Here is a 19,679-nt window from a genome sequence, read left to right as displayed (position 1 = left end):
AAATGCAATGAAGAGCGGAGGTCAAAAAGGAATTGCCTTTTTGTTTGCAGGTTGCAGAGGAGTTGGTGTTCTCCTTGAAAGGAGAAGGAGAACAAGGAAGAAGGAGAACTAGGGCTGTTCTTGTGGAAATAAAAACATCCAACAGAAAAAGTAAAAAAATGAAAATTCTAATTCCAAAAATTTCCTTCCCCTTATTAAAGAAAGAAGATGCGATCAGTTAGGTATGAACTGCTAGTGCATCGGTCCTCACAACATCTGGGCTTCTGCAAGAGGAGAACACCAGCCCCTCTGCAATGTGAAGACAAAAAGGCAATTCGTTTTTTGACCTCTGCTCTTCATTGCATTTAAATAAAAATGCCTATGGGTGTTTGGAGACCTAAAAAAACAAAGTCTCAGATGTTATTTGCTTCCCATTTGCTCCGAGGTGCTAGTTTGTGAAAGGAGTGTCATGGGTATGTCCATCTGTAGCTGATGCTGCTCCACCAACATCCTGTATCCTGGCTGAGGACTTGGGGAGATGCATTTACACTTAAATGAAGAGCTGAAACCACCATGAAACACATGAAAGTGATGTTTTGTTTGAATTTTCAGTCTGTGTGTGCAAGTTACTACCTCTGCCTGTGATATCTGTGCAAGGCAGCTTTTCTGAGTTCTGTGTCCAGTTCTGGGCTCCTCACTACAAGAAGGACATTGAGGTCCTGGAGTGAGTCCAGAGAAGGGCAATCAGGCTGGGGAAGGGGCTGGAGGGCAAATCCTCTGAGGAGCAGCTGAGGGAGCTGGGGGTGTTGAGCCTAGAGAAGAGGAGGCTGAGGGGAGACCTTCTCCCCACCTCCCCTGCCCTGCCAGGAGGGTGCAGAGAGGTGGGCGATGGTCTCTGCAGCCAGGGGACAGGAGCTGGGCCAAGGGGCAATGGGCTCAAGCTGCCCCAGGGCAGGGTCAGCTCAGCTGGGAGGGCAAAGTTCTTCCCTGGCAGAGTTGTGGGGCTGTGGCACAGGCTGCCCAGGGAGGGGGCTGAGTCCCCAGCCCTGGGGGTGTTTAACAGAGGGGAGATGAGGTGCTCAGGGATCTGGTTTAGCACAGGACAGGAATGGTTGGACTTGATGATCTTAAAGCTGATTCTATGATTCTTGCAGCTCTTGAGTAGCTTTGATGATCAGTAGGTTCTTCAACTGTACTTGTTTCTCTTTTCCAGTGTCATTACAACAGGTATGCTCGGTGTCATGAAAGAAATTAAATTAACAAAGTTTAAGGTATCATTGATAACTAAATTTATCAAATCACAGGCAGTTAGTAAATATTTTCAGCTTTTAAATAGTTTTAAAGAGAATGAAAATCTTCAAATAGTAACATGGAACAAAAGGATGCTCTGAAATTACTCAACTAACCCTTACAAATGATGTTGCTAATAAAGAGCAATTCCTTAAGAATAACCAGACAGAAAAGAACCAGCATTTTTGTATCAGCAGGGCGGAAGGCATCCACTTAATTTATATGAGCTGAAATAATTGAACTCTTCATGGTGAACAATTAACTGAATAGATACGAGCCTTTTGGCTGTTATTTTGTGTGTAACTGAGCGTATTGTAGATGTAACTGGAAATGTGCTCTTTTATGTTGAAGATGGAGACTCTTGGGTAAAAGCAGATATCTCAGGGCTTGGTTGGGAAGTCAGGAAAGAGGCTCTCCTGGCTCCTGAGGCAACAGATTTGGGTCTTCTGCAGCATCTGTAGAGGGTCAGTTTGAAGTTATTATGGTCACTAGTGAACCTCTAAAATATCTTAAAGGAATTTGTGGTAGAGAAGGTTGCACACACCACAGTTGGCGTTTGGGCTTTGAGATGTGTTGATCAGAGCAGCTCCCATCTGTGTGTTGAATCCTCATTTTCCTCTCTCTTGCAGAAGCCCAGATGTTGTGAGGACTGATGCACTAGCAGTTCCGACCTAACCAATCACATATTCTTTCTTTAATAAGGAGAAGGAAATTCTTAAATTTAGTATTCTAATTTTTTTACTTTCTCTGTTGGATGTTGTCATTCAGTGAGACCTGGACAGGCTGGAGAGCTGGACAGTTAGAAACCAAATGAGGTTTGATAAAAGCAAGTGGAGAGTCTTGCAACTGGGAAGAAATAACCGTGTGAATCAGTACAGGCTGGGGGATGACCTGCTGGAGAGGAGCTCTGTGGAGAAGGACCTGGGGGTCCTGGTGGGTGACAGGGTGGCCATGAACCAGCAGTGTGCCCTGGTGGCTAACAGAGCCAGTGGAATACTGGGGGCATCAGGAGGAGTGTGGCCAGCAGGTGACAGGAGGGGATCCTCCCCCTCTGCTGTGCCCTGGTCAGACCCTACCTGAAGTGTTGTGTCCAGTTCTGGGCTCCCTGGGATAAAACAGACAGGGATCTCCTGGAGAGAGTCCAGAGGAGGGACAGAGATGCTGAAAGGCCTGGAGCATCTCCCCTGTGAGGAAAGGCTGAGTGAGCTGGGGCTGTTCAGCCTGGAGAGAAGACGACTAAGGGGGGACCTAATTAATGTTTAAGTGTGGGATGCAGGGGGAAATGGCCAGCCCCTTTTCAGTGGTCTGTGGAGACAGGACAAGGGGCAATGGCTTCAAGTTAGAGTATAGGCAGTTCCACACCGATCTGGGGAAGAACCTCTTCCTAGTGAGGGTGAAGGAGCTCTGGGACAGGCTGCCCAGGGGGGTGTGGAGTCTCCTTCTCTGGAGATATTCCAGACCCATCTGGACACCGACCTGTGTGACCTGCCCTAGGGACCCTGCTTTGGCAGGGGGTTGGACCTGATGATCTCTTGAGGTCGCTTCCAGCCCTTACGATTCTGTGATCCTGTGATTTCCAAAAGTTCGTTGTTGCCTGGTGCATTGGCCATTACACAGACACGTTCCACTGACAAAGCTACTGAAATACAACTTTCCCTATTTGAATTTGATTGTGGTCGTCCTGCCTGATAGAAAGTAAAGCCAGCAGGAAGGATCCCTTGGCTACCAGAATGAGACCAATTTTCTCATTTCTCAGGTTTGGAAGAGGAACATTGAACTTCAAAAGCTTTATGGTTATTCTGTACAAACTCAAATACAAATTCTGGATGTCCATCTGGAAAGCAGCATTCTTTTGTTAAAGCCCATTTTCTCAAGAGCATCCATGGAAAGTAGAGATGTTTTTATGTAGGTGAGTGGATGGTGTCCACTCTACCCAAGCTCTGGGTGTCTGGAGGCAACATCAGCTCTGTGCTGGAGGTCACATTCCTGCCTAGCACACTTCTGTGCCTGAGCTAATAACCCTCTTTCTCCTGCAATATCTGTAGGAAGTCATCCATATAGATATGCCCATAAAGAAGTGTGTTTCAGTTGAATTGACACCAGCTTCTACAATATCTTGCCATTTATAAGGATTTCATTGCATGAGGTGACTGAAGACTATAACATTTTGTATAAATGATTTGGATAGTGAGCAGATGTTTGCTGTTCCTTAAAAGAGTTTTGAATTTTTATAGTATTGTGGCTTATGGTGTAGATCTGGAAAATATGAGATGGTGTAATATCAGAAGATTTTGTGTCTGAGAGCACTCAGGGTGTCTCTTGTGTTTTATTCTTTTGATGTGCAGACCAGGGGGAGCCCAGGTCCATCTTTGTGTGCTGTTGTGTTACTTCTTGACCATGCCATTGCCGAACAAGCCACTGCTTCAGCCACCTTGTATCCCAGCTGTGCTGAAGGCATCTGATAGTACTTGAAATGAAGATGATCCCCCTCTGTTGGTACCCAAAGTATTCACAGAATCACAATGTTGGAAAAGACCTTTAAGATCAAGTCCGACCATTCTTGTCCTGTGCTAAACCAGATCCCTAAGTACCTCATCTACCCCTTTTTTAAATACATCCAGGGATGATGACTCAACCCCCTCCCTGGGCAGCCTGTTCCAGGCCCTGACAACTCTTTCAGTGAAGAATTTTTTTCTAGCATCTGATCTGACCCTGCCCTGGTGCAGCTTGAGCCCATTTCCCCTTGTCCTACAACCTGTCAACTGGCTGAAGAGTCCATCACCCACCTCCCTACAACCTCCCTTCGGGTAATTGTAGGCAGTGAGAAGGTCTCCCCTCAGCCTTCTCTTCTCCAGGCTCAACACCCCCAGCTCCCTCAGCTGCTCCTCAGTGGATTTGCCCTCCAGCCCCTTCCCCAGCCTGGTTGCCCTTCTCTGGACTCACTCCAGGACCTCAATGTCCTTCTTATGTTGAGGAGCCCAGAACTGGACACAGCACTCAAGGTGCAGCCTAGTGATGCCATAAGTGATAAGCATTGAGGACAACATTTTGACATTCTGAACTATTCCTATTATGAGCCATTTTTCAGGTGTTGGGCTGCGAGATTCAGAACTATTTCCTTGCAAAGAGTTAAACTCAATTCTTGACAGCCAGGGCATGAATCCTGCATAGACATTCTTGCATTTGTTTTGAACTTTAAAAGAAAAAAAACTCACAACAGTCTGATTAGCTGGAGCAGGTTTTCCCTGAGGGAACACTATAGAGTATAATTTCATTACAAAATGCAGTGCTCAGAGATGAACTGGAGTTGGATTTTAGTTTGGGTTGGGTGTGGGTTTTTTTTTTCCCACCCTAAGGGATTTGACATTTCTATTCCTTGACATTTCTCTCATTGTTAGGCAAGCTTCTTTGTACTGCTTTTTTCTTTTCCTTCCCCTGGTGAAACCGTTGCTGTCTCCTTGAAGCTTGGAGTGGCTTTTCTTGTAGGTAAAACTGGGGCTAGTTTGAATGAGCTCAACAAGCAGATGGTCAGAAAAGGAGGCTACGCTCTAGTGTGTAGCAGTGGGACATGTGATCTCTTGCCAGGAAAAAGAAAAATATATTAAAAAAAAGAAGACAAAAAAATGAAGCAATAGTCCCTTGAACAGGGGGACGTTGAAAACTGTCATTAGGAAAGGATGTTATGTGGTGGAAAACGATGTTAAAGTAGTAACAGGTTACGCAGAGGTCTGGCTTAAGGTATGTTAAGTACGTCAAAAGTAGCACCTGAGAGAATTTTGTTCCTGGAGCTTATTATTTTAAGAATAATGGGTGTTTGTACGATGGGTTTTGTCTGATTTCAGCTGCTTCTCTTCTCCTGTTCTTTTCTGCAGCCCTTAAGTGGTAGCGGAGCGAGCCGGCTCGTCTAAAGCGTCGGAAGGCTTTGTCACTCAGTCGCAGGGGAACAGGGTAGATGTTTTTCCACCTTCATCTGAGATGATCCCAGAAAAGACGTGTCACGTTGTGCTCTGGTAATGGGGAACAGCCTCCTGGCAGAATTTACAGAGTTACAGCTATTCACAGCTTTCCACCAGCACAGCGATGTCAGTGAGGGGTGGTAGGGATTCTTACCCTCCCCACCCAAAGTCCCTGCTGTAATCCCAGCTCTGCAGGCAACGCTGGAGTTTTAATCTGTTCTTGGTCCAGTTCAAAGCCAGGTTGGATGGGGCCCTGGGCAACCTTGTGTAGATCCAGGCCTGGAGGTTGGTGGCCCTGCTTGTGGCAGGGGAGTTGGAACTCTGTGATCCTTGGGGTCCCTTCCAACCCAGACCAGTCTGTGATTCTATGATTCTTTTTCAAATTTTCATAAATAACCTGTACTCAGGACGAGAGAGTGTCTGAAGAAAATTTGCAGATGACACCAAACTGGGGGTTGCTGTTGACTCCATTGAGGGTGGAGAAGCCTTACAGAGAGGCCTCTACAGATCAGAGAGCTGGGTCACCACCAGCATGAAGTTTAACCAGAGCAAGTGCTGGTTTTTGCCTCTGGGAAGGGCCAGCCCTGACTGTGCATCCAGCCTGGGGGATGAGAGGCTGGAGGCCAGCCATGCCGAGAGGGGTTGGGGGGGCCTTGGTGGACAGTGAGGTACCCGTGAGCCAGCGGTGTGCCCAGGTAGCCGGGAGGGCCAACTCTATCCTGGGGTGCATCCAGCACAGCACAACCAACCGGTCCAGGGAGGGCTTTGTCCCACTCTGCCCTGTGCTGGGGCGGCCTCACCTCGAGTCCTGGGGGCAGGTTTGGGTGCCACAGGACAAGAGGGAGAGGAAACTCCTGGAGAGTGTCCAGAGGAGGCAGCGAGGATGGGGAAGGTTCTGGAGGGGAAGTCTCATGAGGAGAGTCTGAAGTGCCTGGGTTTGTTCAGCCTGGAGAAGAGGAGTCTGAGGGGAGACCTCATGGAGTCTGTGGCTTCCTGCCAAGGAGGAGCAAAGGGGCAGGCACCTATCTCCTCTCTTTGGTGACCCAAAACCTGAGGGAACAGCATGAAGCTGCACCAGGGGAGGTTTAGGTTGGCTGTTAGGAAAAATTTCTTCCCAGAGGGGGTTTAGGCATCAGAACACGCTGTCTGGGGGAGTGATGGAGTCTCCATCCCTGGAGGTATTTGAAAGATGGTTAGATGTGGTGTTGAGGGATATGGCTTAGTAGTGGATGGCAGGTTAGGGCGGTGGTTGGACATGACGATCTAAAGGGTCCCTTCCACCCAAGGCAATTCTATGATTCTATATAAATTCTTCTGTAATAAAGCCCAATTAACTTTTTTTTTATACTCATCTTTTTTACACCCACCTATAAAATACCCAATTTTATAGGTGGTCATTGTGATTGCCAAGCATCTGCTTGTTGGGGTCCTTCATACGCTGGTGGCTGCTGGGGTGCAGCATCCACTGCAGGTCGGTGCTTGGCACCAGCTGATAACTTCTTTCTCTTGCCTTAGGAGTATGATACAGATCTCCAAATTCAGTGGGAGGTGGGAAACCTTTCAGATCTGCAGCTTCTCCTGTGTTGTGGGACCCTTTGTGTTACAGCATCGCTTCAAATAACACAACTCCTTTCCTGGGTTAGAGTTTGGCTGCTTTCCTCAGTTGTGAGTAGTTGGGGGGGGGTAAGGTGCTGGGGGGGGAGAGAGTGCTCTCTGAATACTCCCTCCATCACATAAGGCTTCTTCTACTTCTGATTTTTCTTGATGAACAGTAGTTTTCAAAGTAAGTTTTGTGGATGTTTGAAGCTGAAAGGTTAGGACCACAGCAGAGGGGGACCTCTGAACTCAGTACTCCTTTCAGATGCAGAATGGCTTACATCTATTTTTCAAGAGAGAACGATGGATTTGCAGACTGAACTTACAAGTGGTACAACACAGCTTGGAGATAACGTTGTCCAGACGGTTCGGTGCTACAGAAGAAGCTTCCACACTTAGGGAATATACTCCAAGGCAAGGGAGTAACTTTGCCTTGTGCCCATTCCTCTGTCTCTTTTCAAAATAACCACTCAATGCCAGGTTTAATTACTGCTTTTGCCATTTCCAGTTGGTCAGTGCCAGTGCATCCACTTCTGCTTCTCATGGATGAAGAAAAGAGCAAACCTTCCTTTTAATTGTGAAATTATAATACAGACTATTCCAAGATATAGGCAAGATCACAGAGTTGTAGGGGTTGGAAGGGACCTCGAGAGATCATCAGGTCCAACCCCCGATGATGATTCTACTGAGCTAGATAGTTGCTGTGGCTATAACCTGCTTAATCAGCAGAAACGACAATTTATATATTTATTTCTTCTTAGGAAGTTGAAATCTTCAGATCTCCTTTATCATCTGACTTAGGAATGCTTTTAAATGAAATTTAGAAGAAGAAAATGGCTAGTGTTTGAATTCTTGTTTCACCATGTACCTCTTGAGCTTTTCTTAGCCTTGAGAGCTGCAAAACAACAGTAACAAGTAAAAAGAAAAAAACCAACCAAACAAACAAAAAAAGAACTCCAGCAATTTCTGTAAAACAGACCTGAGAAGCATTTGTGGTTGTTGCTTAAGAGAAATCTTAAAGTTTTCCTGTAGAAATGTACAGAAACATGTATGGAAAGGACTCTGATCTCGTGAGACCCCCACCTGCAGTGCTGCATCCAGCTCTGGGGTCCCCAGTACAGGAAGGATGTAGAGCTGTTGGAGTGAGTTCAGAAGAGGCCACAAAGATGATCAAGGGGCTGGAGCACCCCTCCTGTGAATACAGGCTGAGAGGGTTAGATTTGTTCAGCCTGGAGAAGAGGAGGCTCTGGGGAGACCTGATTGTGGCCTACAGGACTTAAAGGGGTCCTACAGGAAAGTAGGAGGGGGACTGATCACCAGGGAGTTCAGGGATAGGACAAGGGGCGATGGCTTCAAGCTGAAAGAGGGCAGGGTTAGGTTAGACATTAGGAAGAAATTCTTTGCTATGAGGGTGGTGAGACCCTGGCACAGGGTGCCCAGAGAGGCTGTTGAAGCCCCCGGGTCCCTGGAGGTGTTCAAGGCCAGGTTGGATGGGTATTTGGGCAACCTGTTCTAGTGAGGGTGTCTCTGCCCATGACAGAGGTGTTGGAACTAAATGATCTTTGAGGTCCCTTCCAACACAAAGCATTCTGTGATTCTATGACTGGTCATTCTTCTTTCTAGAGTTTGTTATATTAGATGCAGTGTGATTTTGACATATTGGCTCCTATGAAATTGTGTTTTATTAAAGTCGCCAGGTTATTCTTGTGCTAGCAATGGCTTTGATTAAGCACTGTATTAGGGTCATATCCTAGAATAACAGCATTTCTAAATCCCTGGCTGTATTTGAAAGAATTGTGATTAAAGTTTTGGCTGTTTTCCTGCAATTGCTAATGTCTACTGAGGGCTGACTTACCCTCCTTTATATTGGTGCTTGAGTTCTTTCACAGCCCCATGTGATTTCGTGCCAATAGCAATGACAGTCTCTGGGGGGGTGTGTGTGGTGGTGGTGAAGGAGTTTTGCATTAAAATGCAAGAAGTAAAAGCTGTAGCAAAATTACACAGGGGTCTAGAATTTCCAGTGTGACTTAATAGCCACGGTGTTGGGTTGTTTTCTAAAGTCTAATTCATCTTTGATTGAATTTCAGGCAAAACAAAGCAAGGAGGATAAGGAGGTGGGGAAACCCATCTAAAAGAGATTATGGATGAACAGGTTGAAAAATGCTGCCTGACAGGTCATACTCTGAGCCATCTGATAATTTTTTCTGGCACAGGGAGTGGTTTTGTGCATTTTGTGCACTGGCATGGACAATCCATTTCAGTTCCCTTGGGGAAAACCCATGTTATTAGTAGGGTTCATTCTGCATCTTGCTGGAAAACAAATTAATTCACACCAGTGTATGCACAGATGAGGAGCAAGAACATCCTTTTGTTGTTATAAATTTATAGAGGCATCACAGTGTTGAATAACCAAGTAGGATTTATTTTGCTTTGTTTTACATGCCAGATTTAAGACTTGTCAAAAGATTGGCAAATTCATTTTCATTAGAACTGATGCATTCATTAATACTTGGAAAGCAAGTCTATGAAGGCTTTCTTGGATGGCACGGTAGTTACTGTGCAGTTTCTAAATCCTCAGTTTCCTTCCTACATACTTATGTTAAAAAAATAAGTGTTTCTGTACACATATAGCTCTTCTAGAAAACTGTACAACATTTACCATTTATTTTATTATTTCTCATACCAGGCCCATAAGAGGAGCAAATCTGTCTCATCTGGGTGGGTGGAGATGCAGATCACAGAATCATAAGGTTGGAAAAGACCTTTGAGATCATCAAGTCCAACTGTTCCTGTCCTGTGCTAAAGCAGATCCCTAAGTACCTGGTCTACCCTTTTTTAAACACACCCAGGGATGGTGACTCAATCCCCTCCCTGGGCAGCCTGTGCCACAGCCCCACAACTCTTTCAGTAAAAATTTTATTCCTAACATCTGAGCTGACCCAGCCCTGGGGCAGCTTGAGCCCATTTCCCCTTGTCCCATCTCCTGTCCCCTGGCCGAAGAGAACATCTCCCACCTCTCTGCACCCTCCTGTCAGGTAGTTGTAGGCCATGATAAGGTCTCTCTTCAGCCTCCTCCTCACCAGGCTCAACACCCCCAGCTCCCTCAGCCGCTCCTCAGAGGATTTGCCCTCCAGCCCCTTCCCCAGCCTGGTTGCCTTTCTCTGGACTCGCTCCAGGACCTCCATGTCCTTCTGATGCTGAGGAGCCCAGAACTGGGCTCAGCACTTGAGGTGTGGCCTCACCGATGCCCAGTACAGGGGCACAATCCCCTCCCTAGATGTAGATCTCCATGAGTGAGACAGCAAACCTGGACACGTGGGTGGGTGGAGATGCAGCCATCTCCAACATCATGCCACGATGTGGCCTCCCCAGATGTTCCTTGCTGTAACTACCCATTCCTTTGTCTAAAATGACCATGAGCTTTTAAGTAGTAAAAAGGAAGATGAAAAGTGGGAAGTTTTAAACAGTGTATAAGAATATAAACCCATAAATGTCTCTATGTCAAGAAACACCTTTGTCTTATTTCACTTTCCTTTGCTCACTGGTGTTTTCTTGATTATTTTTTTCTCTCCTGACATTAAAACTGAGTTGAAAACATGTCAGGAATATAAAAAGTTCAGGTAAGAGCCATTTGCCACTACAGGAGATAAGATAAAGAGAGGAAGCTTTGAGAAGAAAATAGTTGAAAAGTGAATGTGGTGTCTAAGTCATCACAGTTCATTAGCTCTAGCGTGTTTTTGGGCTTTGGATCAGGATTTATGCTTTGGAAGAGCTTACATCTGGAGACAGTAGTTTTAGGAAAACCAACAAAATAGTAAATATGCAAACTGACAAATCCATTAATCAAAGCTCCTGCTGCTTAGTTGCGTGGCCTGGAAAGAGGAGGGGGGAGGGAGAAAGGAGGAAGGGAAGTATGCATTTTAAACAATTTCTGTAGCTGAAAGGAGACTTTACATATGTGTCTGACACGCTGATCAAATGATAAAGTAGAGTCAAATTGAACCTCAACCTTTTGTACAGCCTGTGAAAGTGAAGGCATGCTGCAGTTTTTCAAGGCAGATGGAGTGTGAGCAACTAATAAATCAGGTTTTGAAACATTAAAGAGCAACTTATTTAAATGCATATGGTGTTGGATCTCAGACAAGACAGTATAGGAGAGAGGAAAAGGATTGGGCATGGGAACATCAGCAGAACAATATGTCTGTGCACCAGCTATGTGACTGCATCCAAATCAGCTTCTTGTACTGAAGTCCTGCAGTGTAGTAAACGAAGGGTAATGACAGTTGGGTGAAAAGCAAACAGGAGAAGCTGTTCCAGGCAGAAATTTCAGGCAGGCATTGGAATAGGTGATGCAGTTTGGGATGTTGGAGCCATATTCTGTGTTGTGTGGAAAGCTGAAGTCTAAGCATGAATTCAAGAACAGTGAATAAATCCTTTGTTCCTTTTTTGTTTACAGCATTCCTCAAAACAGCTTTACCAGGGAAGGGTTGGAGTCACTACTTCAATTCCCCTTTTGAGAGGCTGAAACACAGAAACCCAGTCGAGGTCAGAGAGGCCATATGAGACCCATGACTTGAATCAGATCTGCAGTTGAGCACTAGTAAAAACTTTCATGTGAAGTGTGGGTTGCAGGATCTGCATCGGCTGCCTGATGGCTGCTGGGTTGATATTTAAGGTCTTGGTAGTGATGTCTCTTCTTGTGGCTGGGAGCTCCATGTCCATACAGAACAAAACACCATGCTGTTGCCATCATGGTTCTCATGTGGGCACAGAGGTTATTTGTGGCAGTATTGCCTCTCCAGCTTTTGGGAATTATTTTTCCTTTGGTGTGGCTTGAATCACAGAATTGTAGGGGTTGGGAGGGACCTCAAGAGGTCATCAGGTCCAACCCCCCTGCCAAAGCAGGGTCCTTAGGGACAGAGTGTGTGCTCCACAAACTCAAATACAAGCTCCATCTCTCCCCTGGTCTTTCCCTGTTCTATACCTGGAGGGGATTTGTGATGGTCCAGCTGTCAGTCTTGACTTCAACTGGGATTTTTAGATCATTAAGTTGACTGACATGCTTCCAACCCCAAATATTTTGGAAGCTCTGGCCTCCCGTGTCTGTCCTAGTCCCTGACACAACAGCTTCATGGAGCAAACTGAGAACCAGTGAGGAGCCCTGCCTAAATTCCTGTAGAAGACTTGTGTTTCTCCAGTGACAGCTTTGTAGGTCGGAAAGCTGCTCTGCAGCCCATGGAAGGGAGCATCACCCCGAATGCTGCTTCTGCAAGAGTTGCTGAGACTTCTTTTCCCTCATGGAAATATTTCTGAAATGAAATGTGATGTGCTGTATAACCTTGAAGGTCAGCTTCCATGTTTTTCCTTTCCTTTTCCCTTTCCTTTTCCCTTTCCTTTCCCCCTTCCTTTTCCCCTTCCCTTTCCCCTTCCTTTTCCCCTTCCTTTTCCCCTTCCTTTCCCCTTCCTTTTCCCTTTCCTTTTCCCTTTCCTTTTCCCTTTCCTTTTCCCTTTCCTTTTCCCTTTCCTTTTCCCTTTCCTTTTCCCTTTCCTTTTCCCTTTCCTTTTCCCTTTCCTTTTCCCCTTCCCCTTCCCCTTCCCCTTTCCCCTTTCCCCTTTCCCCTTCCTTTTCCCCTTCCCCTTCCCCTTCCCCTTTCCCCTTTCCCCTTTCCCCTTCCTTTTCCCCTTCCCCTTCCCCTTCCCCTTCCCCTTCCCTTTCCCCTTCCTTTCCCTTCCCCTTCCTTTCCTCCCCGTCCCTTTCCCCTCACTTCCCATCTTTTTTCTTCATTCCCACCCCTCTGTCAAAGAAGGAAAATATTTACAAACTAACTGAATATCACTAAGTCCATGTGGATTTGGGGGGTACCTGTACTGGGCTGAGGCAGCGTTGGTATCTCCTATGCAGAGCTCAGTGTGAGTGACAAGTGATGGACAGACTGGAAGCTGGGAACAGTCTACTGCCCTTTGAGACAATTAATCATCTCAGAGCTCCCTTCCTTCCACCACAGAGCCCCAAGCACTGACAGCCAGTATTTTACAAGTAGTTAGCCACCTAATTCCCATTGATTGTGGGTCGGTTGTAGTGCCAATGTCATCATCTCTCCGATCTCTGTTGATTTGGGTAGAAGGTAGGGGTGCTGATGTGTTTTTAAACATCAGCCTCTTACTCCTGATGGCCTGATCTATAAATCCACAGCTGCCATGGCCTACAGGAAAAAAAAAAAAAAGAAGAAGAAAAAGTGTAGGATTGAAAGAAGCAAACAAGAAATGCAATCTTTCCTCTGTCAGAAACCCTTGCTAAATTGCTTCTCCCCTCAAGCAAGGAAGTAATCAAGTATTGGCTGGAGTTTATTTGTGTCTATCTTGATAACGTAGATTTTGGGGGAAAGGGGCATCTTGCCTCTCTCCTGTTGAGAGTGAGGGAGGGGGATCCCCACGTGTGGTGTTGGTGGGCAGGTGGGTCAGCACCAGAAGTGGAAGCCATGTAGTGTTCATGCTACTGCAGTTTGGGGGTGAAGAGGACAAGGGCAACATCCTTGCTACGTAGGAGTAGGCGGAATAATCTGCCTAAAATAGTCCACTAGATGCCACTAGAAGATGAGATCTCTCTTGTCTAGTCCTTGGAATCCTAAAGTGGTTGGTGTTTGAAGGGCTTTCTGGAAGTATTTGGTATCATTCACTTAGAAATCACCTTCCCTTTACTGTATTACTTGGACTGCTGAGTTTCAGTTCCATTGCATTGCTAGACCCATCAAAACTCCTGCAAGTGGTTTGTAGGAGTCCAGCAAGAAGGGAAGAGAATATGGCTCAAACAGAAAATCATTAACCCAGAGCAGACCTGCACCAGCAGGAAATTGCAGTGTTTCAAGGCTGTCTGCTGAGGGGTGTTGTCAATAAACGTGTAAGTCTTCAAGGATGGTTCTCCTTCAAAAGGAAGGGTCTGTGGATTTGGAGATTTAATGGTTTCTTTGCTATAAAATTGGCCTGGAAACACGTGTTGGTTGGGACATGGGTCTGGAACCCTCTGGGGTTTCTATTATATTTGGATAAACCTACTCACCTTCAGGGAAAACCTACCCAGGTTCTGTCACACTGCTTCTAGGACTGCCTGGCCAAGGTCAAGGCACTCGAAGCACACTCATGACAGCTAATTTTAGATGCAGGATGCTGAGTTTCCTATATACTTTACTCATCAGTGGAGATCAGTCTGAAGAGTAGACCAGATCCTTCCCCATCCCTTCCCATTTCCCTGCTGACATCTGATGGTGTAGATGAAAGCTGATTGTGCTGCACCATGTAGGCTCTACTAGAGCAGGTTTCTTAGAGCAGTTTGAACAGTGACCACAGTGGGGTCTGATGATTCAAAACACAGAATAGAATTTAAGAGATCAGTTACATCCAAAAGAATTTAAACTCGCCCACTGATAATGTTGAATCACCTCTGTGACTCAGTAGAGTAAAACCAGGGGTTGATGCTTACTCTGTGTGTGTCTTTGTTTAAAGGGGTGCAGTTCTAAGACAACAGGACCCAAATATACAGAAATACAAAAAAGTAGGAGGCTTCTATTATAGCCCCCCATAGTTATTGTTCCATAATAACATAGATCAATCTCTTTTCTATTGAACTCTGTTTTATAACACCTCACTTCACTCTCATTGGGCAGCTTTTGCTTTCTTCCCTTTCACTCTCAATGAAAAGATGTATTTCCATACCTTGAGGATGGTGTACACATAATACCTGTTGTCGATCTTGACATTATCAAGAACTTTTGGGAAGGACTGTAATACCTAAACTGGTTCCTTTTCTCCTCTAAGTTCACTGATGCTCAGAATGGAGGAGGTGGCATTGATTTGCAAGCTCTGTTGATTGCTTGATTGTTGGGGCTTCAAAGCCTGGTTCTTTATTCTTTTTATGGTTGCATAGATTAATGTGAAGTGGCTCACCAGGAAAGGCGCTTTGATCGCGGAGAGGTGCCAAAGAATTGTTCCCTCAGTGCCTGGAACCTGTTCAGCTGGAAAGTTTGCAGTCATGGAGATATTAATGAAGTTGCCCTGTGCTAACACAGGGCATACGAGCGGAAGATAGCAGCACTTTGGATTAGAAGGGACCTTAAATATCATTGAGTCCCAACCCATGGCAGGGACACCTCTCACCAGACCAGGCTGCTCAAGGTCCCATCCAACCTGGCCTTGAGCACCTCCATGGAGAGGGTAGCAACCACTTCTCTGGGCACCCTCTGCCAGGGCCTCACCACCCTGAGAGTGAAGAATTTCTTCCTAATATGCAATCTAAATTTACCCCCTTCCAATTTAAACCCATTCCCTCTCATCCTATCACTCCCTGCCCTTCTCAAAAGTCCCTTCCCAACTTTCCTGTAGCCCCTTCAGGTACTGGAAGGCCGCTATAAGATCTCCCCAGAGCCTTCTCTTCTCCAGGCTGAACCAGCCCAACTCTCTCAGCCTGGCTGCATAGGAGAGGTCCTACAGGTGCTTGTAATTTCTGTTGAGACCAAATTAAGGTTTTTTGGATGTTTTATGAATGGGTTTACTTATAAGCCAAATATCTTTGTGTCTGAAAATGTTTTGCGTCTGATAGGATTTAACATGTATCTGGGCTGAGGATGAAGCGCATTAAGGCAGACGCAGCTCTGAAACAATTAAGTGATGTGTTATGGTGCTTTGAAGCGATGGTGTAAGAAATCTCACCTTTTAAAAGTACCCTGGCTAGAGACAGTGAGAGCTTTGCTTATATGGTTGTTTTTTAAAAAAGACATTAGTACTTACTATGGTTTAAAAAGGTGCTAGGAGCCTCTTACAAGATGCTGAGCTGCTGCCTCTCTCATGTCTTCGTGTCCTTCAAGTAACAGAGCAAGAGAAGGAATAATGCGTGATTCCTCTTCAGACATAGTGTTGAAGAGTAAAAATCTTGGACCTTTACAGAGTATCACAGAATCACAGAATCATAGGGGTTGGAAGGGACCTCGAGGGATCATCATGTCCAATCCCCCTGCCAAAGCAGGGTCCCTAGGACAGGTCACACAGGTCGGTGTCCAGATGGGGCTGGAATCTCTCCAGAGAAGGAGACTCCACACCCCCTGGGCAGCCTGTCCCAGGGCTCCCTCACCCTCACTGGGAAGAAGTTCTTCCGCAGATTGGTGGGGAACTCCCTGTGCTCCAACTTGAGGCCATTTCCCCCTGTGTCCCACCCTTCAGCTATTGAGAACCATTGATCAGATCCCCCCTTAGTCGTCTTCTCTCCGGGCTGAACAGCCCCAGCTCCCTCAGCCTTTCCTCACAGGGGAGATGCTCCAGGCGTTTCATCATCTCTGTCCCTCTTCTGGACTCTCTACAGGAGATCCCTGGCTTTTTTATCCCAGGGAGCCCAGAACTGGACACAACACTCCAGGTAGGGTCTGACTAGGGCAGAGCAGAGGGGGAGGATCACATCCTTTGACCTGCTGGCAACACTCCTTTTAATGCCCCCCAGGATCCCATTGTCTCTCTCAGCCCCCAGGGCACACTGCTGGCTCATGGCCACCCTGTCACCCACCAGGACCCCCAGGTCCTTCTCCACAGAGCTCCTCTCCAGCAGCTCACCCCCAGCCTGTACTGATTCAACCTGTTATTCCTTCCCAGGTGCAATACTCCACACTTGCTTTTATTAAACCTCCTCTGGTTTGTCCCTGCCCAGCTCTCCAGCCTGTCCAGGTCTCACTGACTGGCAGCACTGAATGTTCTGAACATTCCCCACAATTTTTTAAACCCTCAGCAGAACGCAAAACTTAAAGCACTCTTAATGTTTGTTCAGACTTTAAATCCATGCAGAGATCTGAGCTTTCTTGGTAATGTAATGCTTTTTCATAGCAAAGCATGACATTTTAGGCTCCATTTCAGAAACATTCATCTGCGTTACTAATGGACCCGTCTCAGACTCCCACTCGCAGTGGCATTCAGGTGGGCACACTTCATTGCTAGCACAGCGTGAGGATATCATTAACTGTATGACAAATTTCACTTCACCTCAAAGTTTTTCTTTTTTTTTTCTTTTTTTCTTTTTTTTTCTTTTCTTTCTTTTTTTTTGTCTCATAATTTATTACTAGACAGATCAAATCACTAAGCTGGGCCTCCTAAAAAGGCACCGCTACAGGAAGTTTTGACAGTTGTGAAAGTTTGGGGTTTTTTTCGTACTGCTGAAAATATGAAATGTGAATGGAAAAATGAAAAATTAAATATGAGCCCTCAGCACAAGGACATGGACCTGCTGGAGCACGTCCAGATGAGGCCACAGACATGATCCACGAGCTAGAGCACCTCTTCTGTGAAGACAGGCTGAAAGAGTTGGGCTGGTGCAGCCTGGAGAAGAGAAGACTCCAGGGGGACCTTATAGTGGCCTTCCAATACCTGGAAGGTGCCCTTAAAAAGCTAGGGAAGAACTGTTCCTGAGGGCATGGAGCAATAGGATGAGGGGTAATGGTTTTAAACTAGAAAAGGGGAGATCTAGGTTGGATGTTGGGAAAAAGTTCTTCCCTCTGAGGGTGGTGGGTCGCTGGCCCAGGTTACCCAGAGAGGTGGTGGAGTCCCCATCCCTGGAGACCTTCAAGGTCAGGCTTGATGGGGCTCTGAGCAACCTGATCTAGTGAAGATGTCCCTGCTCACTGCAGGGGGGTTGGACAAGATGCCTAATCACAGAATCACAGGGGTTGGAAGAGACCTCCAGAGCTCATTGGGTCCAACCCCCCTGCCAAAGCAGGGTTCCTAAGACAGGTCACACAGGTCAGCGTCCAAACAGATCTGGAATATCTCCAGAGAAGGAGACTCCACCACCTCCCTGGGCAGCCTGTCCCAGGGCTTCATCACCCTCACCATGAAAAAGTTCTTCCACATATTTGTGCAGAACTTCCTGTGCTCCAACTGTTTGGCAGTGCTGGCTTGTTATTGGGATGTGCAGGGTGTCGTGGGAAATAAGATTTACATCTCAGTGTATTTTTTCAACATAAAATATTTAAACATAAACAAAATCACTTTTCCTCCTGGCTCACACCTACATGCAGAGCATTCATGATTATTAATCCAATACTAAGAGCAGAGAAGATGTTAAAGCATCTTTTTTCTCCCAGCACTGGCATCCTGTTCTTAAATCTCATAGAATATGGCTGAGCAGATAAGACAAATTGTTTTATTCCTTGCTATGGAGCTCATCCCAGTCAATAATATTGATTAGTGCAGGGTGACTTGATGTAACAAGAATAACACCCCTTTCTTCATTTGAGCCTGTATTTCCCACTTCATGCCTCAGTGGTTCATGCTTGGATGAGTTCTTCAATAAGTCATTTAAGACACAACCCCCACTGGAGATTGTGGGGTCTGACGTTAATCGGGGAAATGAAGAATTTTCTCTTCCTGGAAGTTGCACCTCTTCTTTCCACAATTTCACTTTTGAAATTGGAAAATTAAATCCCTGAACCTTCTTTTTTTTTTTTTAAGAGCTCCCTCTTTCTCATTGTGGTGAAGTTTTATAAACTGTTTTCAGCTGCTTCTTTTTGTGGCATGAATCCTTATGGCAGCATGTCCTAATGGTGCAGTTGAGGAGCTGAGTCAGCTTGTGGAAATACTCTAGCTAAAGATATCCAGAGTTTGCATGGATTTCCCACTCCATAGGGAATTTAATATTATCCCTTTTACCTGGGCACCAAAGCAGCATCTTTGAATCTAGACTGGTTATGTAAATCCTGGTACAAAACACTTCTGAGCTGGGGGGACCATCTAAGATATGGAAGAACTGGTGTTGGTGTCCTGTAATGACAGAACAAGGTTTCATGACCTTCAGCTGAAAGATGGGGACATTTAGCTTAGTATTAGAAAGATGTAGAACTGTTGGAGAGGGTTCAGAGGAGGCCACAAAGATGATCAGAGGGCTGGAGCACCTCTCCTATGAAGAGAGGCTGAGGGAGCTGGGCTGGTTCAGCCTGGAGAAGAGAAGGCTGTGGGGGGACCTCATTGCACCTTCCAGTCCCTGAAGGGAGCAGAGGAACAGGAGGGGAATGGGCTTGTGAAAGGGCAGAGACTGGCAGGACAAGGGGGATGGAGTGAAGCTGGAGGAGGGAAGGGGGAGATGAGTGACTGGGGGGAAGTTCTTTGCAGAGAGAGTGGTGAGGGGCTGGAAGGGGCTGCCCAGAGAGGGGGTGGGTGCCCCATCCCTGGGGGTGTTCAAGGCCAGGTTGGCTGGGGCCCTGGACAACCTTGTGTAGCTCCAGGCCTGGAGGTTGATGTCCCTGTCTGTGTCAGGGGGGTTGGAACTCTGTGATCCTTGGGGTCCCTTCCAACCCTGACCATTCTCTGATTAGGAAGACATTCTTTACTCTGAGGTTGGTGAGGCCCTGACACAGGGTGCCCAGAGAAGCTGGAACTTTTCCTAGATCCCTGGCAGGGTTCAGGGCCAGGTTAGATGGGGCTTTGGGCACCCTGGGCTAGTGGACGGTGTCCCTGCTCATGGCTGGGTGTGGGAATTAGATGAGGTCCCTTCCATCGCAAACCAGACTGGGATTCTGTGACCTGCCTGGTCCTTGGACATTGCTGTGAGGTTGCTAAGAAGATGGTCAATTAAAAACAATCAGCAAATAGTTTTTTTTCATAGATCACTTGCATCTCCTTGAAAAGATTGGAGTCACTTAGTTACCAGGTGTGTTCCTCCCGATGTCTTTGGACAAATTCTTCCTGTTTTGAGGAAAACAGATGTCGGGGTCAAAAAATGCAATAATGTGCTGGTGTTGTTTTGATTTCAAGTAGTTTGTCATTTTCCTGCCTATAAACCTATCACAGTAATGTGATTAGGTCCTGTATGTATTATTATTCAATCATTAA

At 46.2% G+C, this 19,679-nt stretch overlaps 1 protein-coding gene across 1 annotated transcript in view; it reads left to right on the top strand.

Annotated features, from left to right (window-relative positions):
• EXOC4 (exocyst complex component 4) overlaps positions 1-19,679 on the top strand; it is a gene marked incomplete at its 5' end in the record, with an annotated part of 481,981 nt that overhangs the window by 210,819 nt on the left and 251,483 nt on the right. The window lies entirely within an intron of this gene.

This window comes from Gallinula chloropus (genome assembly GCF_964237585.1).
Source record: "Gallinula chloropus genome assembly, chromosome: 1".
NCBI lineage: Eukaryota > Metazoa > Chordata > Aves > Gruiformes > Rallidae > Gallinula > Gallinula chloropus.
This window is presented reverse-complemented; position numbering and strand designations above follow the sequence as displayed.